Raw genomic sequence first — 27,328 nt, 5'->3', positions numbered from 1 at the left:
CCTGCAGGCACAAAGCGATGTTCAAGAATTGATATTGCTTCAGGGAACTGGGTAAACTCATTCGGTCTACTCAGCGACGGTGCTGACTGGGGGGATTCGTGCTGCAAAGGCGAGGTCAGAGCCGACTTAAGTTAGTCCTCCTTGCTAGAGCCTGCCCCTATGGACTGCAATTTCAGGGAGTCAAGGCTGGTTTAAAGGAAGGTCTATAGCAGGAGAGGAAGAATGAAGGGGAGTAAGTCAGAGGGGGAGACGAACCAGGAGAGATGATGGACTCTGAAAAACAAACTGAGGGTTCTAGAGGGGAGGAGGGTGGGGGGATGGGTTAGCCTGATGATGGGTATGAAAGAGGGCACGTTCTGCGTGGAGCACTGGGTGTTATGCACAAACAATGAATCATGGAACACTACATCAAAAACTAATGATGTAATGTATGGTGATTAACATAACAATAAAAAATTTAAAAAAAAATAAAGGAAGGTCTAAGAATCAAGGAGAGTTCTTTAACCTCTGGAAGATTAAAAGCCTCCTGGGTCTTAACCCACAGCTGTGGCTATGCCAACAGAAGGGGATGAGGAGAGCTGAACTCTTCCACCAACATAAAGAATTCTGTGAGCCTATGATTTCTTACCCTTCTTTCCAACATTATATAAACCTTTCATCTTGGTGGCCCTGGACTCAGAGAAAGGAAAATGACCAAAGATATGTGTATTAAAAGCAACACATTAGGTCACGACCATTGGTTTATCCAGGTCAACTGTGGTGGTGTCATCCGGGGAGCGGGGGTGGGGGGGGGGCGAAACTCTGATTCTTTATGATGTTATCCATACGTGGTTAGGATGATACCCCAAGAGATGCTAACTTTCTCAAACCAACAGAGGGTAACCATAACTAATATTCTCCAAAGACCAGTATTCGAAAGGCAAGTTAGTTACTGTCTGACCTAATTAGGTATGTAACTTTTAGATTTTGTACTAGCTTCTTCAAAAAGTTGAAGTTATTTTAGACACCACAGCTGTAATGACACAACAATACACGGGTCTAATGAGTAATTTTATCAAATTAATTCTTTCTGAAAGGATACATTTTTATGCTCAGAAAAATCACTCCAGCTTTTTTTTTTTAATGTTTTGATCTTTGTAACTAATTTTAAAGATCACACTGTGCCTGTTCCATTTGCTCTGTGAGTCCTGCGATGGCCCCAGTTAAAAGCAATAACATTCGAATTTGACCAAAGCCCCAATCTTTATAGTATCTCAGCGCATCCTATCACCCTGGGTGATTAAAGTCCTTGGTTGAATTAACTTTCAGAATCTCCCGTTTTAATATTGTGGCAAGGAAGACAGCTGAGCTCCTCCAAGTAAGAATCATCTGAATTAATCATCAGCCTCCAAGCACATCCCACCTGCCTTGATCAATGGGCATATAATGGTTTGTACACTGGAGAAGTGTTTCTCTGGGGTCTAATAAATGAATGGCTTCAATTTCCTGGTGGCTTATGTCGAGCTCCTTACAGTTTGACTTTGGGCCTGGTACAGAGCTCCATTCCTAGCTAACATATTGGCTGGGATATCCTCTGAGGGCATGATACTTAAATAATGTACCCTTTGCATCCACCTACTTGGGTGAGATCATATCTTAAGAAGCATGATCTAATTATATATCTTAGTTCTTTATGACAGTGGTTCTCCCCAGAGGGCTTATTAGAACACACCTTGTATTCACAAGAGTCCCTGACTCGGGAAGTCTAGACTAGAACCCAAGAATGTGCATTCTACCAAGTTTCCAGGTAATGCAGACGCTGCTGTCTGGGGGGCCACACTTTGAGAACCACTGCTTTAAAGATACTGATACTACTTTCCTTTTTAGAAAATTAAGTTCTAATGGTTTCCCATGTGGCGTAAAAGGGACAGAGAAGATGGAAGCTATTGTAAAGTCCTTACCTTGCTGGGTGTGTTTCTTTCTTGGAACAGTCTGTTGTGGAGAACTCTGTTAAAAATATCAGCTCCCAAATTCTCCCACTGACCTCAGAGATAGAGAGAGGCGGTGTGTCTACCTGGGCTGAGCACGTCACATCATATTTGTTTATAGACGTCGGGAGACCACATCTTGGAAGAAATGGCCATGCAAAAATACTGACTCCAAGCCCTATTTTTTCAAATGTGATGTCACCAATGAAACGGTTCTTACAAAAGTGAAAAACTCCAGGAATGAGGGCCACTTCATTTCACAGGAAGGTCCCTGACTGTGTGACAAGTCACTCTAATTTTCTTCATGGGGGAAGGGGACTGGATACAGCCCAGAGGGAACATGAGGGGCCTTAGACTCCTGGTTGACCCCAAAAGAACCATCAAGTAAGGACAGACAGAGGTATCATTAATAGGAGTCTTTTAGACTCAGGAACCACCAGCCAAACTCCTTATTCCGGCACGCCAGTCTTATATACAAAGGAAATAAAATTCTAGGAAAACAACAGCACTGTTCTTATTCCGGAAAAAAATTTTAATTTGCGTTTATAGATAATAAACGCAAATTGAAGATTTGCGTCCATTGAAGATTCCTGAATGTCTCCTTCCTGACAGATGAGTAGGCCTGTATGTATGTGTGTGTGTGTGTGTATCTGAGAGAGAGAGAAAGTCAACTGGTATACCTAAAATTTGAGGACTGCTACTCTAATAAGATGGTCTGTTCTGCTTCCAAGGATCGCATTAGGTCCCTTACTCACTAACACATTACCTATGGGGAATGCTAACAGAGTCACACTGAGACATGTGCTTGATGTTCTCTTCTAGAAGGAGCTCACTCTCTAGCGCAGTGTAGCAGGGAAGAGCACAGACATGAAGTTAATCTACCCGGTCCCAACAGAGACCCACCATTTACTAGGTGTATAATCTTGGCCAGGTTACCGGCTCTCCTGGGGCCTTAGTTTACCCACCTATACAACTGAGTACTTCTCTCATAGGGCTGTTCTGTTGAGTAAATGAGCTAATATATGGAAACCACTTAGAGGATGCCTGCCACATAGAAAATGCTATATAAATACCAGTCATTACTATTTATGTCCAAATACTGTGCCATCCCTCTCCTTTTGTTCTATGCAAATTCTTCATGCTAATGCTATTTGGATTGGCTAGCATCCAAAATTTAGACTTCTGCCATAATTATCTACATATGGCAGCAGGATCATTCCAGAACCACCCTAATGACTTTGATTAGAACCAATCACCTGTGCCTATTTACACAGCAGAATGATTGGCAGGGTTTTGGAAGGACTTGGTATTCCAATTATACTCTCGCTGGGTATGGACTGTTTTGAGCAAATATGCCAGTCAGAATCATGCTAAAGCAGATCGGTTTCTGTACATTTTTCTACAACCCAGTAGAAGAAAAAAAAAAATGAAAGAGGAGAGGAACTATTGGTTTATTCAATAAATGCTGTTTGAGCCTCTGCTATTTTCTGTGCATTGTGCAAGATGGTGTGGATTGAGAGGTGGGTACGCCACTCCCACTCTCAAGAAGCTCATGTCTAGTGGGAGAAGCAGATTAGGAAATCAGCAAATACTGTACCATATATTGAGGATTATAACAGACACCCCCATGGACTGTTGGGAGAGCAGAGAGGTTCCTAGAATTACAGTGCCTATCTTGGTCTGGGAAGATGCAGTCCTCCCAAAGCCCAGAAAGAAAGAGCTGAAAGACAGGTAGGAGCCAGCCAGGCCAACAAGGTGGGCAAAGGCCTCATGAGCAACGCTGGGTACAAAAGTTCAGAAACACACATGATACTGAAGAAGGTGGAAGACGTAGGGAAGCAAGATCCTCATTCCTTAGGGTTCTTAAGGAAGGACCAAGGGGTCAAAAATGATGCGGAAGTCAAAAACGGAGGGATTATGTAAGAGGTTAATCCCATGAGGGTGGCATGTCTATGCACCACATGGCTATGGGGTTGTGTAACTGTACAACGTAGACTTCTCCAGGAGAGGGAGAGAAGCCAAGAAAGCATCCGCCGACAATTGAGAATTAATTTTCTGTGCAAAGAGAATGTACTGGATGCACAGTCTTTGCTAATATTGCTATTGGTTATCTGTAGAAAGGGATATGTTTCGACGAGCTCTTCTGTGATGATAATATATATTGTCTAGCTGTCCGGAAAAAAATATGCAGTGCCCAGCTGGTTGGAAAATGGATTTTGGAGAGTAGGTAGCAGGTCCATGGTTGGGATGGGAGCTGAGCAGCTGAACACAGACCCACTCTGCTAGTAAACAGCTCCTGGACCAGGGGTTCTCAACCAGGGCTGTGTAAATGCAACACCTGGGAAGATTTAGAAATTACCAATGTATGGGTCCCAGTCCCAGAAACTATGAATTAGTTGGTCACGGTTCAGCCTGGGCAACAGGATATTTAAAAGCTCCCCAGAGGAGTCTTACATGCCCTCCGTGTTGAGAACCCTAACTCTATAACTTTGTTACCTCAAGTTTGTCCCTGGGCCAGCAGCAACCCTAGGGACATGTCAGAAATGCTGAGTCACGGGCCAACCCTAAGTCTATCGGATCAAAATCCACATCTTAACAACATCCTCGGGTGATTCAAATGCACTTGAGAGTTTGAGATGTGCCAAACACAGCTATGCATCAGAATCCCCTTGGAAGCTTATCAGAATTACAGATTTGCACATCTATCAGTTAGGCGCAGGACATCTTGAATCTGCATACATTTTTCTTTTTTTTAAGTTTTGATGAATCCAAGCAGCTGGAGTTAAAAACCATTGTCCTATCATGCAGGTCAAGTTGGACAGAGGGCCCATGACAGAGGGATTTGGGCAATATTGCTCTGCTCTGTGCAGAAAGATGGGGAGGGAGGGAAATACTCCCCCCTTCTCCCAGAAGCAGGGTTCCACACTGAGAAGGGGAGCATTATGTGACACAAGGATTTTGTGGGAGGCCTGCACAGCCCCTTCTAATTGCCTTAGGAACAGATGGAGACAAAACATGAGCCCAAAGGTGAGGTCATTCTGGTGATATGAAATGACTCACAACTTCCACGCGAGTCTCCACAAAGAATAGGTGAGGGGCAAAGAGTTTAAATCTCCTTGTGCTCCTGTGTGTGTGTGTGTGTGTGTGTGTGTGTGTGTGTACGCGCGTGCGCACGCGTGTGTGCCCAGTGCTGGTGCCTCTCCTTGTCCAGGCAGGTTCTGGCGATAGACCCTTCCCCCATCTAGCACAGGGTCAAATGCATGGAATGAATACACGAACAAACGGGCAATGAGTAAGTATGCTGTTCCTAGTGCAACTACCCTTCTCATCTAAAAGAACAAAGAAAAGAGTCTCGGAATCACCTGTGCCAGGAGCTTTTGACTGAGTCTGGCTTTGATCTGCCTAGAAGCCGCTCGATATTTTTCTTTTTCTTTTGACAGAACACCTCGCTTCTTTGGCTGAAGTGTATAATTTCCTACCTAGCTCTCGAGGGGCACCTCAGTGCTCAAGAAGAAAGCAGGTGTGAGAGGCTCATGGGCCTGGGGTGTGGCCTCGGGGCCTCGGGCACCCTCCCTGCCATCCCGCCTCGGGGTTTCTGGGTAACTGTGCTCCTGAGTGGCCCCAGGGGGAACCTGCCTGGGACTGATTGACAGGAGGCCTCTGGGAATACCGCCCCGCCCTCCTTTCTCTCTGAGTCCAATTACCCAGGGAGGGAATGGACTGAGAACATATTTAGAAAAATGTGTTCATTGTTGCTTTTAAAAGTCTCCTCTGTAATTAGGTACTACGGGGGTAGTCAACCACGAAAAGCCACAACCAGTGCTGTCAAGTTCCATAAAACAAAAAAGAAACCAATTAATCCAAATGGAAAAGAGGCTGGCTGAGCCCCAGCACCTGTCTCATTCACTCCACGCCTACACCCACCAGAACGGCAGTCTCAACTCAGGCAAGCCCACTCTGCCTGGGCATTTCCAGATCCACCTGGTGTGGACAGGAGGTCACTGAGTCTCCGACCTCTCTTCCGAGAATCCATCTCATCAGTACCAAGGCCAGCAGTTTCATTGTGCTCGCCTACAAAACTTCTAGAATGAGCCCCCAAACCTGCCAGTTGTGTGAAAAGTAATCCAATCAGATTCTGGGCACTTGATGCATCCTAGTGGCTCCTGGGAAGCATCTGTGCCCATAGGAAGAGATAAGGGTGCAGACACCTGCACTGACTTGATCTTGTTCCCTGACGGCTCCTGAACATTCTCCAATGAAACCTGACTCTTGGGAGTGACTGTTCCCTAACTGAGGGATTCCGGTGAGTGTGAATTTTAGAGTGCTTTATAAAGCCTTAGTTGCATTAGCATGCCCACCCAGAAGTGTGGGCTTTTAGATGCTCCCTCTCTGGGACCCCAAGCCACATGGGGTGAGTTCTCTTGCAACCCTTCCTCTCCACGAGGGAGCTGCTTCAGGGCTCCGAGGTCAAGGGTAGGAGGCTGTGAGGCAAAGCACCACGATTCTCTCCACAGGGTGCAGCTACCAGCACTGCAAATACTTGCGTGACCTTGACCCATGGGAAGAACTTACACCTTCCCATCGACACTGTGTGTTTCCTTTACTGAGACCTACCTCGGCGCCTGAGAGTTCCACCCAGAAATGTCACACTCCATACTATCCACTCACTGACCTGGCTCTCCTTCCATCCCGGTGCTTGGCACATTCCAGTGCCTGGCACATCCGCATGACTTGCACATCCCCAGCCCAAATCAGGGGCCCCGCACAATGTCTGCTCAGACAGGTTTCAAAACTGGTAAGGACCAATGCCTGCCAAGTGTCCCCTTTCTTCCCCTTTCTGAACCGGAGTGCTTGCTGTGGATTCCCTGTCCATATTCTACCTCATCGGTCTGTGTGGGGAGAAACAGGTCTTTTCAGTTTATAGATCTCTAGGAGGATTAAGACAAGCCGCCTGGACTTGGACATGGGGAAATCCCTTGGAGGTTGAAGTGCATGGAGGAAAGCAAGCCTTGTGTGAAGTCATTAAGGATGAGTATTTAAAACTAGAGGGGAGGGGCGTGGGAGGGCAGGTTGGCCTAATGATGGGTATTAAGGAGGGCACAATCTGCACGGAGCACTGGGTGTTATACGCAAATAATGAATCAGGGAACACTACATCAAAAACTAATGATGTAATGTATGGTGATTAACAGAACATAATAATAAAAAAAATAAAAAGTAAAACAAGTAAAAAGGTGGGAAAACAAATATTTTAGGTTTTGTTGAGGCAAAATAAATTCTGTACATTCAGTGAAAGATTAAGTATACCAGGCAGGCTACTCATATAAGGTTTTAACTGAGTAGAAAGACAATTAGATCATGGTCTCATGGGTTGTGAGACTGAGCCCTGTGTCGGGCTCCATGTACAGTGGGGAGTCTGCTTGAAGATTCTCTCCCTCTGCCCCTCCCCCAACTCGTGTGTGTGCTCTTGCACACACGCACTCTCTCTGTGTCTCTAAAATAAATAAATGAATCATTAAAAAAAAAAGAACCTAGTAAAAGTGATGCTCAGGCTGCCAGTTTGGGCAACTAAAAGAAAGTGACATCCATGAAATTTCATCAAAAATAGAAGTTGGTTTTGGAGGAAAGATGCAGGTTCACCTTAGGACGTGCTGACTTTGAGGAGATGGCAGAAAATGCAGGAAGGTCTCTCCCTTCCCCACTTCTAAGGCCACATCTCTGCTAAAAGGCTTTCATCAGTGAAGTTCAGCCAAAAGGGGAGAGACGCAAAAGAGAAGGGTCTTGGGATATTTGGCTAGGAATGATGCCAGGAGTCATGCATATAAGTACATCCTCTAAGGGAAAGTTTTAAGAAAGAGAAGAATGAAGGATTAGCCCCGAGCTTGGAAAATATGCAGGTTTCTGGGGTGAGGGAAGGGAACTGTACATAGAAAAGGAGTCAAAGAAGTCACACTCAAAAGAAGCTGTAATCTAGACATTTTTCCAATGAAGAAATCCAAATGGCCAACAGACACATGAAAAAGTGCTCCACATCGCTCGGCATCAGGGAAATCCAAATCAAAATCTTAATGAGATACCACCTCACACCCGTCAGAATGGCTAAAATTAACAAGTCAGGAAATGACAGATGTTGGTGAGGATGCGGAGAAAGGGGAACCCTCCTACACTGTTGGTGGGAATGCAAGCTGGTGCAACCACTCTGGAAAACAGTATGGAGGTTCCTCAAATAGTTGAAAATAGAGCTTCCATACGATCCAGCAATTGCACTACTGGGTATTTACCCCAAAGATACAAATGTAGGGATCCGAAGGGGTACGTGCACCCCAATGTTTACAGCAGCAATGCCCACAATAGCCAAACTGTGGAAAGAGCCAAGATGTCCATCGGCAGATGAATGGATAAAGAAGAGGTGGTATATATACACAATGGAATATTATGCAGCCATCAAAAGGAATGAGATCTTACCATTTGCAATGACATGGATGGAACTGGAGGGTGTTATGCTGAGTGAAATAAGTCAATCAGAGAAAGACATGTATCATATGACCTCACTGACATGAGGAATTCTTAATCTCAGGAAACAAACTGAGGGTTGCTGGAGTGGTGGGGGGTGGGAGGGATGGGGTGGCTGGGTGATGGACACTGGGGAGGGTATGTGCTATGGTGAGCGCTGTGAATTGTGCAAGACTGTTGAATCACAGATCTGTACTTCTGAAACAAATAATGCAATATATGTTAAGGAAAAAAATAAGAAGAAGATAGCAGGAGGGGAAGAATGAAGGGGAGTAAGTCGGAGGGGGAGACGAACCATGAGAGACAATGGACTCTGAAAAACAAACTGAGGGTTCTAGAGGGGAGGGGGGTGGGGGGATGGGTTAGCCTGGTGATGGGTATTAAAGAGCACACATTCTGCGTGGGGCACTGGGTGTTATGCACAAACAATGAATCATGGAACACGCCATCAAAAACTAATGATGTAATGTATGGTGATTAACATAACAATAAAAAAACTGAAAAAAAAAAAAAAAGAAGAAGCTGTAGTCTAGCGTCATGAGAGATGATTTTCAAGTAAGAGTGGGAAGTCCATAGTATCAAATTCTGGAGAAAAGGCAAAAAAGGAGGAATGGAAACTAAGAGAAGTCCGTAGATCTGGAGATTTATTTTGTATCAGGGACCTTTGCCAGTGGAGTTTAAGCTAGTTCTTTGCCTGAAAGTTGCATCATCATGGGCCAAAATCTCTCACCTTCCATGTGGCCCAACACTGCCATAGAAGTTCTGATTCAGGGCTGCCTGGGTGGCTCAGTTGGTTGGGTGTTCAACTTTTGGTTTCAGCTCAGGTCATGATCTCAGGGTCCTAGGATCAAGCCCCGTGTGTGGTTCTGTGCTCAGCGCAGAGTCTGCTTGAGTTCTCTCTCTTCCTCTCTCTCTGCCCCTCCCCTTCACTCATGTGCACATGCATGTGCACTCACTCTCTCTCTCAAATAAAGAAATCTTAAAAAAAAAGTTCTGATTCCTGTTCTCTGGCATCTGCCACTCTAGTAAAATGAGGAAGGGGGTGATCACATAATTCCAGAGTTGTCAATGACATAATATTTAGTCCTATATGCAATCAGTAGAATTAATAATCACCAGGTAGGGTTCCCCATAGTGAGCAAAAGAAGGAAGTGACTACCGCATTACACAGGAGGCTGTGCACTGTGGCTGATCAGGTAAGACACTGCTCACATGTGTAGCTTTCTCCATGCACCTGTATATTTCATGACCCCTGTCTATCTCTCTGTTGTATAACATAAGTAAAAGCTTTACAATCACACAGTCCTGGCTTTAATTCCAGCCCTGTTCTTTCTAGCTGCATGCTCAGCATCGTCAGAAAACAGAAAAAGCCCAGATTTTAAATGACTTTTAATTAAAAAAATATAACAAATCTAAGAAAGTTGTCTTTCCACTCCTGCTATAAGCCCAATGGTGAACAAAAACAGTCTGGAATAAGATATGTGGAAGAGAGAAGAAGGGAGACTGCAACAGGTCTAAGAATAATCTAAAACTCCTGTTGGAATGAGAAACTTCACTCTAGGTATGAAAACAATGAAAAGCATCCTGGTAGGTCAGAGTACTAACTACATGCAAATCAACATGGAGGTCCTCTATAGCATTGTTTCCAGACAAGAAGGAGGTCAAAAGGAAGAGAGAGAGGCTCTTTGGAGATTGGCTGGTAAAGGGGAAAGGAAGCCCAGGGAGGAGAATGGGATCCAGTAAGACAAAAGAGGATAAAACTCTCAATAATAATAATGCCTATGAGAGAAAATGTATTTTCTACATTAATAGAAAAGGCTACCATTAAAATAGGAATCTTCTACACTGCCCCATATCAAAAAAGGGGAGAAGAATATGAATAAATACATACAAACCTTGAAAAGCCCAAACAAGAATCCAAACACCTCCACGGATGATAATTTTCTTCCAACTCTACACAAAAGTAACCATGAAGAAGACACTGAACACAACATTCCGAAATGAATTAAGCGGCCTTAAATACACACTTGTAATTATAAAAAATACCTTGAAAGTGAAATTCAAACATTGAAAATAAACAGAAAAAAATGAAAGAGAATTTACTGAAATCTGGAAAGAGATGGAAGAAAAAGACAAATTGACTGAAGTGCAAGATGCCTAAGAGAGAACAGAGTCTAAATAAACCTTAGCAAAGGCACTGAGGAAAGGCAAAAATGCAGCCATGACAATGAAATGAACTAATGAAAGCAATGAGAATTAGAAAGACAGGAAGGAAACACAGCACACTTATAATTAGGGTCCCTTAAGAAGAAAGACAAAACCGGGCCAGAAAACTAATAGATAAAGACATAATGCAGCAAGAATTCCTTTATTTTTTTTAATTTTTTATTGTTATGTTAAACACCATACATTACATCATTAGTTTTTGATGTAGTGTTCCATGATTCATTGTTTGTGCATAACACCCAGTGCTCCACGCAGAATGTGCCCTCCCTAATACCCATCACCAGGCCAACCCATCCCCCCACCCCTCTCCCCTCTAGAACCCTCAGTTTGTTTTTCAGAGTCCATCGAGCAAGACTTCCTTTAAATTAAAAGAAGATCTGATGGTACCTACTGAAAGAGCAAAAAGTATCTGGGAAATGTACTCAGAATGATCATCTCTGGTACCGAGGTAAAACTAACAGACTTCAAAGATAAAGAGAAAAATGCTCAAGGCTCTCAAACAAAAAGATCAAATAACTTAAAAAGTCAGAAGAATCAAACTGTCGTTAGAGTTCTCAAAAAATAGTCTGCGATAGTCTACAAAGTCAACAACAGGACAGCGTTTTCAAGAACTCAAGTAAAGAAAGTGGGAACCTAGAATTATACAACCAAACTTTTTCAAGCATCAAGGCTATGGAACAAGCTTCAAGGAACAAGAACTTAGGGAATTTTGTATTCATGAGCCCTGATTAGGCAATCTACTGGAAGATGAACTTCATCCAACCAAGAGATGACTGGGCAAACTTCAGAGGAAATATAATGGTAATGAGGAGAGAGAGAGAGAGAGAGAGAGAGAGAAAGAGAGAGAGAGACTGACCTCTGTCAGTCTAAAAGGTTAAAACCCAGCTGGGTAAGAGGTACATAACTAATGTACAAATGCTGTATGGGGCAAAGTAGAAACTGGGAGAAGAAAGTAGAATAAATATACTGATTGTTGCATAGGCAAAAGGTGTAAGTTAAAGAATAGCAATAAAAAACTTTAAACTAGATGAAAAGGTTACATTTAAACACACAGGACTAAGAAGCATTGAACACTAGTTACAAAGGTAACTACTAGCAACAACCAAAAACCAAAGGAACCCCACATAATAACCAACTCAAATACCAAAAATTTAAAAATAAATTAAATAGGAAAAAATACATACCTTGTAGGAAAAGTTACTAATAAGCTACCCTCAAAAGCACTAGGCCCTGATGGTTTTATAGGACAATTATTTCAAACCTTCAAAGACCACACAGTCCTAATGCTGTACACATAGCTCCAGAGCATTGAGAGGGAAAGAAAATTCCCAATTCCTTGAATAAAGCCAGTGATATTTGCTTTAGTAACGTTGATACTAAAAAGATACATAAAGATAGTACAAGAAAGAAAAGTACAAACCAATATCATTCAAGAATATTGATATAAAAACACTAAATGAAACATTAATGAACAGAATCCAATTCCATATTAAGAAAATAATACATGACCAAAGTGGGATTTATTCTAGGAAAGCAAGATTGAGTCAATGTTAGGAAATCCATTAATATTGTATACCATATTAATAGATCTAGGGGAGGAATCTTATATTATCCATAATGATATCTCCATAAATGATGAAAAAGCCTTTGACAAAATTCAATACCCACTCCTGATTTAAAAAAAGAAACCCAAGAAAAGAGGAATTGAGGGATACTTTTTTTTTTTAAAGATTTTATTTAATTCAGAGAGAGAGAGAGAGAGAGAGCAAGCATAGCAGAAGGGGAGGCAGAGGGAGAAGCAGACTCCCTGATGAGCAGGAAGCCTGATGTGAGGCTCGATCCCAGGATCCTGGGATCATGACCTGAGCCGAAGGCAGACGCTTAACTGACTGAGCCACCCAAGCGCCCTGAGGGATGCTTTTGAAAAAAGATTGATCTATTTATTTTAGAGAAAGCACGAATGGGGGAGGGGCAGAGGGAGAGAATCCTCAAGCAGACTCTCTGCTAAGTGCAGAGGCTGACTCAGGACTCAATCCCAGGACCCCGAGGTCATGACCTGAGCTGAAACCAAGAATCAGATGCTCAACTAACCAAGCCACCCAGTTGCCCCAGGAATTGAGGGATACTTTTAACATGAATTAATCTGAATCAATTATCTATCCATCCATCTTCTCCCTATCTACCTTGGTCCTGAAGACAGTATCTTAATGGGAAAGGTTTAGAGCATTTTCTCTAACACTGAAACAAAGCAAGGATATCTTCTATCTCCACTAGTATTCAACACTGTACTAGTGGTATTAAATTAAGCCAATAGAGTCAGACAAGATAAATCAATTAGAGGCATAAGGGTAAAGGAGAAGCAATATTACCTCTGTCTGCATATGATAGGATCATGTATCTGGAATGCTAATGATAAAAATAAATAATACAATAAATCACTAAGGCAGCAGAATATATAATTAACACACAGAAATCAATGGCCTTCATGTACACAAATGTAACCAGTCAGAGGTCATGATGGTAGAGAAACCCATTACAAACACTGACCAAGCTGTTCAAATACACAGAAATAAACCTAATAACATCTGATTCTGGACCAGGAAAAACATTTTTTCTTTTGTTGTAAAGGATGTTAGTGGTGCACTGAAATGAAAGGTGTAGATTAGGTAATGGTATTCCATCAATGTTAATCTTCTGTTTTGATAATCATACTGTGGATATGTCAGAGAATGTTCTTGATTTTAGGAATTACATACTTAACTATTTAGGGGTAGAGTGACATCATATCTTCAACTTACTCCCAAATATTTTTAAAAACCTATATAGGGGTACCTGGGTGGTTTAGTCAGTTAAGCATCTGCTTCCGGCTCAGGTCGTGATCTCAGGGTCCTGGGATCGAGTTCCGTTGGTCTCCTTGCTCTGCAGGGAGTCTGCTTCTCCCTCTGCCTCTACCCCTCCACTGCCCTGCTCATGTTCTACTCTCTCTCTCAAATAAATAAATAAAATCTTTAAAACAATTTAAAAAACCCTATATATATGTATTTTTAGAAAATATATATATATAAATGCATATATGTGATGCATATATCTGTGTCATATGATGTTAAGGATGTTAAATGTATACATGTCATGTTATATATATATATATATATAGAGAGAGAGAGAGAGAGAGAGGGAGAGGGAGAGTATGATAAAGCAAATGTAATAAAATGTTAAAATTTGGAGAATTTGGAGGGTATACAGGAATTTCTGCACTATTTTTGAAGCTTTTGTGTAAGTCTAAAATTATTTCTAAATAAAAACTTTTAAAAGATAAAAAGTCAACAAAAAGAAAGTCATCAGTGGGCCTAATATTGATTATATAAATGATGGTATAATAGGATGGATTATTAAGCAGCCATTGGTGGGGGTGGGGGGGAAGGCTGATTTAGATCTATCTGTGTGGGTATTGAATGATATCCAAGCTGCATTAAGTTTTAAAAAAAGATGGGAAAATGGTTACTATATTGTATTCTTTTTTTTTTTTTTTGTATGTATTTAAAATGCATATGAGGGATGGCTGGGTGGTTCAGGTCAGATCCCAGGGTCCTGGGATCCAGCCCCAAATTGAGCTCTCTGGGGAGTCTGCTTCTTCCTCTCCCTCTGTGCTCTTTCTCACTCTCAGTCTCTCTCAAATAAATAAATAAAATCTTAAAAGAAAAGAAAATGCATATGATTGCAGTTGTAAAGAGTACCGTGATACAAGAAATGAAGAGATATCAATTCTCACAGAGGTATAAAGGTGTAGAGAACAGCTCTGGAGAGGACTCAGTTCATGGGAAACTGCCTACCTTATGTTTCAGCTCACACACACATGAGTCCCAGAACATCAGGACTAGAAAGTATACTTGTAGAAAAGTTTACAGGTGGAAAGATGCAGAGAGGTGAAGGAATTTTCCCAGGATCACATCCACCTGCAACAACTCAGGTCTCTCAACTCCAGTTTAGTGTTGTTTCAATTCATCCATCCATCCATCCATCCATCCATCCATCCATCCATCCACCCATTCACAATATCCATCCATCCATCCATCCATCCATTCACAATGTCCATCCATCAATCCACCCCATTCTATTCATTTCTTCCTGCCTTCCTCCATCCATCCATCCATCCATCCATCCATCCATCCATCCATCCATCCATGTTTCCACCCATCCATCCATCCATCCATCCATCCATCCATCCATCCATCCATGCATCCATCCATCCATCCATCCATCCATCCACAATATCCACTGAACACCAACGTACATGTGTGAGCCGTGGGGAACACATTACATCTCTAGCCATGGTGCCTCCTCTCGTGGTTAGTGGCAAAGACAGGTACCAAGCAAGGAATCATACAAATGAAAAATAACCGTTTGAAGAGTATGGGGAAGGAAACATAAAGGGTGAAATCAGAAAATATAATGGAAGGTCTGTGTTCCATGCAATGGCCAAGAAGACTGACCTACAGAAGGGAGATTCAAGCTGAGACCTGAACCATGAGTAGATTGGTCTGATAAGGACCACAGGGGAAGAACTTTCCAGACAGAAGGAACAGTCTGTGCAAAGGCCCTAGAGAGGGAAGAACAGGCAGGAACCCAATTTTGACTGGAGTGCAGTGAACAGCAGTACTCAAGGACCAAACAGTGCTGGGCTTGCCTGCCCACGTGTTTGCTTTGCTCCTGAGTCAGGCTGTCAACAGAGGGACAGGGGAAAGAAGAGGATTGCCCTTTAAGAGTTTTGAACTCAGTATTCTTTTTTTTTTTTTGAGAGAGGGAGAGAGTGGGGACGGGCAGAGGAAGACAGAGAGAGAGAATCTCAAGCAGGCTCCAAGTCTAGCGCGGAGCCAGATGCGGGGCTTGGTCCCACGACCCTGAGATCACGACCTGAGCCGAAATCAAGAGTCAGACACTCAACCAACTGAGCCACCCAGGCGCCCCTGAACTCGGTATTTTTATGATGCACAAATGCTGTTCTGACACGTTAGGGTGAATATTTAAGACTCTGGCTCCGGTAGAGAGCCTTTGAGGTTTCATAAAGCAAAGCGCGACAAGAGGTCTAAGCTTCAGGTTAGGTTAGGTATATTTAGGATTAAACCAGGTTAAATTAGGTTAGAATAAGATCACTCTGGCTGCTCAGCAGAGGACAGGACGTGGGGGGCAAGCATGAACTCCATCTGGGAGGTCTCTGAGAGCTGTCTAAATGGGAAGGGAGTGAGTCATGGACCGGGATGCTGGGTTAAGAAGGGAGGGAGCAGGGGCACCCGGGTGGTTCAGTTGGTGAAGCATCCAACTCTTGATTTCAGCTCAGGTCGTGATCTCACTGTTGTGAGATGGAGCCCCACGTGGGCTCTGTGCTCCGTGCAGAGTCTGTTTGAGATTTTCCCTCTCCCTCTGCCCCTCCCCCAGCTCTCTCTCTCTCTCTCAAAATAAACAAGTAAAATTTAAAAAAAGAGAGAGAGAGAGAGAGAGAGAAGGGATTAAGCAGGGAGCAAGGTCAAGAGACCAGAGCGGAATGGAATGGAAATGCACTTGGATGTGAGTGGTAAGGCAGGAGAGATCTCAAAGACAGCATGCAGGATTCTACTTGAGCCCCCAAGGAGCCGGGGGTGCTGCCGGCTGAGGGCCCTTTGCCTTCGTCTGCACAAACGTTAAGTTTTTGTCAAATCTGCCATGACTCAATTGGGGCGCAACTGGCAACCATATTTCTTTTTTTTTATTTTTTTTAAAGATTTTATTTATTTATTTCAGAGAGAGAGAGAATGAGAGATAGAGAGCACGAGAGGGAAGAGGGTCAGAGGGAGAAGCAGACTCCCCGCCGAGCAGGGAGCCCGATGCGGGACTCGATCCCGGGACTCCAGGATCATGACCTGAGCCGAAGGCAGTCGCTTAACCGACTGAGCCACCCAGGCGCCCCTGGCATCCATATTTCTGTTGAATGGATGCAGGGCTTGGGCATCTGTGTTCAAGTGCTCGTAGCGGAAAACCAGAAAACCATTATGCTCCCCCAGAATGACTCTCCCAGGGCACAAGCGAAAGGATTCATTGGAAAGCAGATGATGAGAGCAAGCGTCTGACATCCATCTTATTCAAGGAATGAATCCTTTATAAGCTCTGGCCCCCGTGAACCCAATTGCACATTTCCACATTGCTGGAGGAAGGGCCATCAGGTACAAACCATGAACGATCTGCTGTTAACCTCAGGGAAAACAAAATCACCTCCCTCTAGCATGACACACATCTCCTGCGGATCTTCCTGCAGGTATCATGGAGCATAGGCGGGGGATCAGGCCACTCTGGAACACTTGGGGGTGTTCCAAGTCAAAGGTCTCCTGTGGGAGGAAGCTGCCTGCCTGACTCCACGCCGTAGTTCACATCAGGAGGTGTCTCCTCCTGGAATTACCCCAGAGCATCAGAGAACAAGGAGACTTACGAACCTTCCATGCTCTGGCTTGCTCAAGGAAACAGGCCTGACACGGGGAGACTTTCCAGACTGTAAGTCAGAAAACCCGTGGGTGTGAGGGTAGCAGAGTCTCCATGGAGCACTGGCTCCATGGGCCCACCTGATTCTTTCAGCTCTGCAGTCCATTACGTCATGATTGATGTACAGGGAGGACGCTCTTGGTGGGGGAAAATAGAGGCAGGGAGTTGACCCTAAGTTTGCCATGTCCATCTCTGCCCGGGGAGTCAGCCTCACACAGGGGCCTGCTTAGTATGTGCTGGTTTTGCTTAGTTTTATTTATTTATTTATTTTTTAAGATTTTATTTATGGGGGGGGTGGGGCAGAAGAAGAGAATCCCCAGCAGACTCTGTGCTGAGCGCAGAGCCGGATGTGCGGCTCAATCTCACCACCCTGAGATCATGACCTGAACTGAAATCAAGAGTCGGATGCTTAACCGACTGAGCCTCCCAGGCGCCCCTTGCTTAGTTTTATTCTTAAAGGCAGAAGAATAGAACAGAGCAGAAGACGGGCGGTGACAACCGGCTGGAATTCTGACCCCAGCCTGTGTTTTGCCCTGCCTCGATTTTGGCAGGATTTAGGACACTGCCTCCAACCCACCTTTCCAGGGTCATTTCCAGCTGCCCTCCACTGGTGTCCCAGGGCCCCCATCACTTCCTTGTATCCCACGAAAGGGGTCCTATGTCACACTGGCATTTCCATCTCTGTGCCTTTGTTCCAAGAGGCACCCCCAACTGCAATGCCCACCCTGCCCCACTCGGCTTGTCACATTCTTCCTGCCCTGCAAGGACCATCCCAACTCCCATCTCCTGTAGGAGGCCCATGTAGGACTCCTCCACTCAGAGAAAAGGTTTTCCTCCTTTAAATCCCTGCACCTCACCCCTGCCCCCTTGGGATCTATTTTATGGCATTTCCCTTTTGTTTGGCAGGGACGGTACTTCTGGAAGCCAGGCACTGTTGTACTCATCTTTGCTCAACCCATAATTAAGTTTTGCTGAGATGGACAAAGCCCTACGATTCCGATATCTGGGACAGGTTGCTCAAGTCTTAGGATGTCTCTTTGCATCACTGGCTTCCCATATGCAGAGACTTCACGGCAAACGAGTCTCCGAAATGGAAGTGACCTTGAAGACCATCAGGAGGACTGCGCTTAAACCCGAAACCCCTCGAGGGTAGTGCTGCTCAGACTTTTATGTGCGTGGGAACCACCTGGAGATCTTGCTGACATGCAGACTCAGTAGGTTCGGGGTGCAGCCCAGGAGTCTGTGTTTCTAGCTAGCTCCCAGGAGATGTCAATGCTCTAGCCCCAGCATTATCCCTTGAGGCGTAAGGTTCTTCAGCATTTTAAGCCACTGATAATATGAAGAGCTCCCATTGCTTGAGCGCTTAGTGCTCTGCTGCCTGTGATCTCATAGGATCTGCACGTAGCCCTGTGAGGCAGGTGGCACTATTACCTTATCTTACAGATGAATGTCACAGAGGTCAAGGTCACCCGGCTAGCAGGTGGGGGAGCTGGGAGTGAACAAGCCTGTCTGACACCAGTGACCCTCTTCTTCTCAGCACACTCCCCCTTCCACCATTATTTAAGGAGGGAAGTTTGCATCACCACCTGGAGGTCCGTAAGACTGAGACAGAGCCCATGACTCCAGGCAGGAAGGGCTGCCATGTCATTATTCTGCCACATCCATAATCCGCCCAGAAGCTGAGTCACAGAATTCTATGGTTATGTTCCAGAGAGCGGGCGGTGCCCCTGAGAACTGAGATCATCAGTATTCTGTCCCACTTTGGGGCCACAGTGAAATTCTGGCCACAGACTCCCACTGGCGTAGGGATGCACTCCCAGAACCTTCCCGGACCTGACAGCCCCGTAGCTTCACTGTCAGGGTTCCTGAGACTCTTGGCAGTGAGCAGCAGAGATTGAGGGAAAGCCAATGCCAAGGGCTGGCTCCTGAGAAGGAGAGATTCCCAAGTTGGATGGCCAGGCAGTGTCATGACCAGTGCCAGGAAAAGGATGCACTGGCCACAAACTTGCCCCTGGGGCCAACGTGGGCCACGGGTCATGGCAAGAGAAAAGTTCAATCTGGTGCTAGCAAGCAAGTAGAAAGCAAGCAGAACGTGGCCCAGAGCTGCTGGACCTCTGGCTGAGCATGCTGGTCTCTGGGAAAACCCAAGAACTTGATCCTCTAGCCTCTCCCCATGGGGATTTCAAGGGCCCACTGAAATTCGGGGTGCTCTGGGCTTCCTTTGGGCCTCTCCTCCTGCCTGAGCAGAAAAGGAGTCTGGGCTAGCATTTGCTAAGGAGAGATGCTTCACCAACAAGACATCTCTCTCTTGTCTCGCTGCTGAAGGCTATGGCACATCCATCTGTATCTAGATTCCTCCTCTTCTGAGCAGAACACCCAAGGACCCTTGGAATTTCCCAAGGCAATTTCCCAGTGCATCCTGAACCCCCCTTGGCCCTGTATCCCCTCTCCCCTCTTCACACCAACCCAGAGGACTGTCCCAGCAGACTGGCCCGGTAGCCCATGTGGGCCAATGGTAGCAGGCCCACAGGCAAGCATTAATGGGGACTTTTTTTCTCAACACCGTGATTTACAGAGGTAGCATGAGCGGGATGATGGCTTAGATGCCCCATCACCCATCAGTGTGTGCTGTTTCAACCCAACCACTGCCCTTAGAACAAGGAGAACCTAAGAGGACGGTCAACTGGTGGATGGACATCCTTAGTGCCTCCAAGTAGGTCTCCCAATGGCAAAGAGGGTGGTTCTACCTTAGAAGTGGACCCTTGGATGGCTCAAGAAGTTGGCTCTGGTGAGAACCATGCTTCTTAAGCTCCATCTGCAAGGTTTAACTGCTGCCCAAAGGAATCTAGCTGAAGACAGAGTCCTCAGTAAGACTGAGAAGGGTCGTAGCGCCCTTTCTGCTTCCTGAGGATGGGGAGGGGTCATTGGTGTTCCTGTTAGCAGGACCCACATAGGAAAGGGGGGTTTGTGGAACAGTTGCCTTTAATGAAGATGGCCAAACTCCCCGAGGTATGGTACTGGGTTTTGTTCTGCCTTGTTTCTTCTTGTTTGAACAGCAGTGATGCTCAACAATGGATTCACCAGGTGAGCATGGAATTCACCAGTCATGCAGACCAATCTTTGCTTTTGATGCAGTCAACTTGAGCCAACTAACCACTGGGCGAGGTTGACGCCATTCTACCAAAATAGGGAATCACACAGATGCCACGTATTTTCTTAAGTGGAGGCTTGGGTTCAGCCTGTGTGTGCCTGCCTGCATCACGAGAAATACCACCGAATAAGACTGAGCACACGGAGTCAAAGCCTGGTTCTCGGTATTAGCCATTAATCAAGAGTGAACGGGAATGGGAAGAGAGTAAACAAAGGGAGCTGCCCCACGATGCAGAGCAGAATGATCTGCAAACTGCTGGGATCTGTGGTGCCCTCAGCTCAGAACCCAAGAGCTCCTCCCTGCTCTGGTCCCACTTTTTCCCGCCCACCTTGGCCTACGGAGAAGTCCAGAAACAATGTTCCCACGTGGCCCAGGCTTCTCAGAGGCCAATCTAAGGCAAGCCAGACCCAGCCTTCCCTCTCTCTTGCTGTACCTTCCGGCTCTCCGTTGCCATGGAGACCAGATGCCTTCTGAGTTCTGTGCTTTATCTGGAGTCCAGCCTTGGAACACCTTGGCTTCGGGAAAGCCCACTCACTCCCCTGGCTCCCAGAGTGGGAAAATAACGAAGATGGATTTCTTTCACCATAATGGTTAAGGGGTCGCTTTGCCACAATCCACAGGATGGTCTGAAGGCTCCTGATTAAACCCAGGTGTGGGGGCGGTGCCCTGCCCACCCCTTCTTTCTTTTCTAGAATTAAAGACCTCCTTTCAAACCCTGGGTACATAGGCAGCTATGGCAGCCCCCACGGTGGGCTGCCTACAGTCGTGTGGGGCCTGAGGAAGCAGGACCCTCACCTCCATTTTGACTGGCCCCTCCGCTTTGTTCAGACCCACTCCCACGTTATCCCTTGGATCTTGTCGTGACCCAAAGCTCTGCCACCTCTTACGCTCTGTCTTAGCCACCACACTGACCCCAAGGCTCTGGCCCCCACATTCCCCTGCCCTGGCCTTATTCCTGGTAAAACGTGTACCCAGACTCGTCGCTGGCTAACACCTGTAGACTTTCTGCATGTTAGGAACCCATCCCTGGCTTTGTCCCCTGCTCAAGGGACAGGTGCCACCGGCCCAGACCTGTCCCTCTGGATCACTGCTCCCCGTCCTTAGATTTGGGGGCTTGAGCAGCTGGCGTACCGCCCCTGCCACTGCCCCTCATTGCTGACTCCTGAACTAGCATCGGGATGGTCACTTCCATCTCTGATCTCAGCACCCTCCTCCGATGCCCCTAGCTCTTCTGTAGGTAGCGTGTACCCTCCTGCCTTAGCTTCTGCCTCAGACCCTACGGGGAGTCTGGCTGGGCAGCGGGGCTGCCCAGAGCTAGCCTGGTCCCCAGAAAGCGCCATTCAGGCAGAATGAGGAGATCCATCCACTCAGGATCTTTCTGCAGGGTCTGGAATGGTCCTACAGGGCGGAAGCTTCCTACATTCTGGCCTTGTCTCAATCTCCCAGCTGATCTCGGGGGAAGTCCTGAGACCTCTGAGCACCAGGGGGCTGTGCAGAGGCCAGCTCCAGGCAGCAGCATCCTCAGTCTGAGTCTCTGGGACCTGGAGATGGGTGTGGAAGATGCTCTGAAGCCACAACAACTGGGCCTGCTCATATGTCCTCATTAGGGTGACCAAGTGTCCCCGTTTGCCTGGGACTGAGAGGCTTCTCAGGACACAGGGTTTTCTGTGCTAAAACTGGAATATTTGGGGAAAACTGGGTTGGTGGACCACCCTCCCCCTCACTCACAGCTGATGACCTTGCTTCTCCAAATCACTGAGCACTGATGGCATATGCCCACCTGCATGCACCTGGGGCCATATACTCTGCCTTCCATCTGCGGAGGATTTCTTTGGTGGATTTTGCTCCTGGTGGAGATCCAGCATCTCCATGGTGGATCCCATCTGCTCTCACCTACCAAGGACACCACTTCTGAAACACCACCCATCCCCCGCCCCACGTCATCAATTTCCCCTTCTCTACTGGACCATTCCTACCAGCGAGCAAATACACTGGCACCTCTCCCGTCTTAAAACAGAGCAAAACAAAACTCCCTTTACATCACACTCTCTTCTAGCTCCTGCCTTCATTCCTACTCCACTTCATGTTAAAACTCTACAGGGTAGTCTATACCTGCAGTCTAGTCCTCTTCTCCCATTCCCTTAAAGATCTTTTACAGCTTTTTATCACGGAACATTTCAAACACATCCCCAAACAGAGAGGCTAGAGTAATGAAGCTTGCTCTTCTCATCACCCAGTCTGCCCCAATCACACAGAAGCATGGGCCAGACATCATCCATTCTCTCTTGCCTCCATCAGATACACCTATGCCTCCTGCCCCCCACTCCCAACTGCTCTGGCAATGCTCACCGACGACCTCCATGTTACCAGCTCATACCTGGTGGTCACTGCTCAGGATTTCACTCACTGGGCCTCTCTATGGCTTAAACAGTCGATCACCGTCCCTCTTGGAAACACCTGTTTTGTTTTCCACTTGATTTCCAAGGTCCCACACTGCCCCGGTTGGCTTGCTCCCCAGGTCCCTCCCCATCGCCCCAACCTCTCCATGTTGGGTGCCTGGTGGCTCCCTCCTGGAGCCTTGCTCACCTGCGGAGCGACACCCTCCCTAGCTGATTTCATGCGGTCTCCCGGGTCCACCCGCCCAAAACTCCCATGTTTCTATCCCCAGCCTGGCCTTCTCGCCTGAACTTGACATTTCCACATGGATGCTTTCATTAATAAGCATCTACAACTTAATCACCCCCAAGCTCTGCCTAAACCCTGTTCCTCCCACAAATTTCCAGCTTCCTAATGCGTCAGGCCAAGACCATTTTGTCTTCCATCTTGCCCAGAATGGCAACCAGATCTTTAATAAATGGCCCACTGGCCCTGTGTGCTTAAGCCCCAGCCCCTGTCTGACCCCACACAATCTGGCTCCTTCTGCTCCTTCCTCCCAGCTTGGCCTGGAAGACCCCTCCCCCAAATACAGGCAGTTTCGATCCTTTACCCCCTTCGGTCTGTGCCCAATGGTCGCTTTTCTCTGCAGCCTTGTGGGTGTCCTTTTATGAATTGCAACTCCCTCCCTTTCCCTGTCCTGTTTTGTTCCATAGCTTTGAACTCTATCTGACACGCTTTGTATGTTTACTTCTTTCTATTGCTTCTCACCGGCCTCTGTGTCTGCTGTATCCTCAGTGCCTAGAACAGTGTCTGGTACACAGCAGGTGCTCACCGTACACGTTTCCCTGAAGGAGTCAATGACCAGGGGAGTAGCAGTGTCTGCCTCTTACAGAAGGGACCCTTGCATTGGAGTTCCTACCTTTTAGCAAAGGCTGCAGAGATTGCTCTCTGTTCCAAACTCACTCGCTTGCTCTCTCTCTCACACATACACACCCCCTCTATCTGGCTCCTGGCATGGTGGAAAGGGCCCAGGAAACAGAAATAGCAGGGGAGAGGCAGGCAAGCACCAGTTCATCACATTCACTATGCAAAATGCCCGAGTGCAGAAGACAGCCACAGTAACCATGTGAGTTTTCCTGTCACCACCGCTCGCTGCCCGTAAGGACCCCCCCTGGCCTGGCCCGGGATACACTGGTAGAGATCCCTGGAATTAATGTTACTGACATATGGAAGATTCTGGAAAGAATCTTCCCAGCTCTTTTGACCAGACTCAAAAACAGCCAGCCCGACTGTGACTCTAACCAAAATGCTGAAGTCAAATAGGGTCTCTGTAAGTGTGTTCCTTTAGATGGACCCTGAAAATGTATCTGGGCAGACTGAGCTTCCTTTCTGGAAGGACAGTGCCTGCTCATCTAGGGGTGGTGTCTTACTCCCGGTCCATCTTCTTTTAGTGTGACTTCCTCTCCTGCAAAAATGTGTGCCTCTAATAAGAACAGCCACTGGCTCTGGAGTGCTTCCCATGTGTGCGTCCCGAGGAACCACTGCCCGTTGAGGCCCTGGCCCCCTCCTCCTCCCTCCATCCCCAGCAGGATGTGCAGTGGTTGGGAGCATGAGCTTTGGAAAGAGGCCTGGATTTGGAATGGAACGGTACTGACTGCCTGACGTTCACTTGTGCAAATTCCTCAACTGCTCTACTTTGAGTTTTTCCCCCGCCAAATGGGGATGACAAGAGCTCTCCCACGGGGTCGTCATAATGGTGAAAATAAGGGCATGTGTCGAAATGCTGGTACATAGTAAATGCTCAGCAAATAGGAGCCTCTGTCATTGGGTTTCCATTGTGGCAGCCTGGGGGATGCTCTGGTTCCCTCAAGACTGTTCTGGGGTCCTATGGGGGGGGGGTCTGGGTAATCCTGTCTAGTGAACAGAGAAAACGGTGTAGGCACAACTTGTTCCAAACTCGTCATCACTCTGATCAGCATCTTCCTTGGCCTTGACTTCCATTTACTCCTGGAGGCTCACTAATGGCTATGTGGCCTCCTAAGCTAAAATATGGGGTCTCCTAACAGGACAGAGATAGATCAGGGGGCTTTGGTGGCTTCGAATCTTCCAATGTCTCACTTTTGCAATCCCATTAACCAAAAAACATCCCCTTGTTTAGGCTTGGTCTCAGAGGGTTTAATTACCTGTGCACCTGTGGATCTCATTCTAAAGCATCCTCACCCCCAACTCTCCGAATTTGGATGAGCCACCACTGAGGCCGGGGTGGGTGCACTTCTCTCCCCGTGATGCCTGAGGGGGCCTTTGAAATGGCAGACAGGGCTGGCGGCATCCAAGTATCCAAAGAAGGTTCCCGGCGCTGTTCAGAATAGGGACCGTCAACATGTGATTCTCAGATAATCAGAGTCTGCTAGAAATACATGTGAAATTCAGTGATGCAAGCTGGAAGGACAATGGTATGACCTTCTAAAGGAGGCATTAGCTGCCCCGTCAGTTCTGAGCATCACGGTGGGGCCACACGGTGGCCACCAGGAGGCCTAACGCCAATGCAGGAAGAAGAGAAAATGGGAATAAAGGAAGAGGTACCCGACAGGCAGTAGAGGTGAAGCAGAAAGAAATAAATAGAAAAACAAAAGGAAGGGCACAAAACACACGTGATGAACAATGGCCCCATGTTCGGCACCCCTGGGGGGTTCCCTGCCCATGGCGTAATTTGATGGGGCCGCTTTGCTGAACTTGGTACCACTCAGAGCTGAACTTAGGTTGCTCTGACGGAAGGGAGGATGGAGCTGGGCCCTTTCCCAGAGATCCAGGCTGTGCAGAGAGAAAGAATTCTGATATTAGAAGGAGATCCCCGCTTCCAAAGCTCCCCCTCCAGCCCCAGTCTCCTGGCTCATGAAACTTTAGTCATTATCTCAGTAGGAAAAGCCACACAAGGTACATCCCTGGAGGAGAGAGGAGGTTTCAGAGGCCATGAGAGGAAGGGAATGATAAAGAGAATATGGTGGGGGTGATGACTGGTGGGGGCGGTCAGGCCATGCACACACAGGAGGGCTGCATGAGACGCGGACAGGCTAATAGCAGGGAAATCAGCAGCAGCCACAGCAAAGCCCCACACCCTCGGAGGGACAGAGCCTCTTGGAATGACAGTGACCCAAAGGACAGGTAGGAATAGAGAATCACGTCTATGTTGCTCTGATGGAGGTCTGTCTAGTTCCTTTGGGAGCAACCTGGTGTCCACCACCTGATAAATGCACAACCTGGCTCCCCTCTGGCTCGGGTCCCACGTCCTCTTACTCTCGTCCTTTCTACCCTGCTTCATTCACACCAGCCCCCTTCCTGCCTCTCGGCACCACAAGAAAGCCTGTACCTCAGGGCCGCTTTCCTGTCGCCTCTGCCTGGGATGCAGGTCTCTGCCCACTTACCACCGCCTCATCCAAGCTGCCTTTCCCTCCAAGACTGGCTCCCTGCCACAGCATTCCCTGCCTTGCACCTGCTCGGGGTTTTCCCCTTGCCCGCGTCGTCAAGAATTTATTTTGTCTGCTTTCCCCAGTGGAATAGGTGTTTCACACAAGCAGATTCCATTTTGTTTACTTCTGAGTATTGCTTAGCGCCGAGCAGGCCTCGTGAAATATTTGTTGAATGAATGTATGAACCCAAAGCGGCAATGTTTACAACAATATACATATGGAGTTCTTTAGATTGAGCTATTTGGTGTTTCAGCTGCAAGAAGGGGTAGGGGAAAGGGTGGGAAGCCAACAACTGCAGTTGAGAAGGCTTGGTAAGTGCTGCCATGTTCTGTTTGAGAAATTCAGATCTGTGGTTCTGCCCCATGGGTTGTAGGAGTGGGGAAGTCAACCTCCAAGATGGCCCCCAGGGATCCCTGGCACCTGATATTACCGACCTTGTGTAGTTCCTTCCCATCTGGAATAAAGCTGACTTGTGTCACCAATAAGATACTGAGCAAATGACAGCGTGTCACCAACAGGCTTGGTCATAAGAGACATCCGGGCTTCTTTCTTTCTTTTCCTTGGATCACCCCCTCTGGGGAAGCCCAGCCACCACGCTCTGAGGACACGCAAGTAGCCCATGGAGGGGGTGGGGAGGGGAACGGAGGCTTCCTGCCAACAGCCAGCATGATGTGCGTGAACGATCTTGGAAGCCGGTCCTCCACCCCAGTCAAGCCTTCAGATGATGCAGTCCCTGCTACAATGTGGACTGCAACCTCATGAGAGACCCCAACCCAGAAGCATTTAGCTCAGCTGCTCCCGAATTCCTGGCCCGCCAAAACTATGCCAGATAATACATTTGTTCGGTATTGTTTTAAAATGCAACATTTTAGATCTGTATAATTTGTTGCAGAGCAGATGACGTGGGGGTGGGGGCTGGCCGTCCTAGCTTTGAGCTGATACGCGTTGTGTCTTTCGCTGGTTCACCGTGCAGCCCAACTCCCCTTCTGGTCCCAATTTGATTCTGCAACTTCGAGTAGCCATAAATGCCACCTGTATCCTCAATAAACTTTATTTAGACACAAAGAGACACAACAGAAAATACATACACAGATACAGGTATATATATGTATATATATATT

General features: G+C 46.7%; 1 protein-coding gene across 4 annotated transcripts in view; it reads right to left on the bottom strand.

Annotated features, from left to right (window-relative positions):
• The window catches only part of SHISA6 (shisa family member 6), a 302,335-nt gene that overhangs the window by 131,961 nt on the left and 143,046 nt on the right, over positions 1 to 27,328 (bottom strand). The gene's annotated exons all lie outside the window — the stretch shown is intronic.

Source organism: Zalophus californianus, chromosome 16 (genome assembly GCF_009762305.2).
Source record: "Zalophus californianus isolate mZalCal1 chromosome 16, mZalCal1.pri.v2, whole genome shotgun sequence".
Classification (NCBI taxonomy): domain Eukaryota; kingdom Metazoa; phylum Chordata; class Mammalia; order Carnivora; family Otariidae; genus Zalophus; species Zalophus californianus.
The sequence above is the reverse complement of the archived record's forward strand: the minus strand, read 5'-3'. Positions and strand labels throughout refer to the sequence as shown.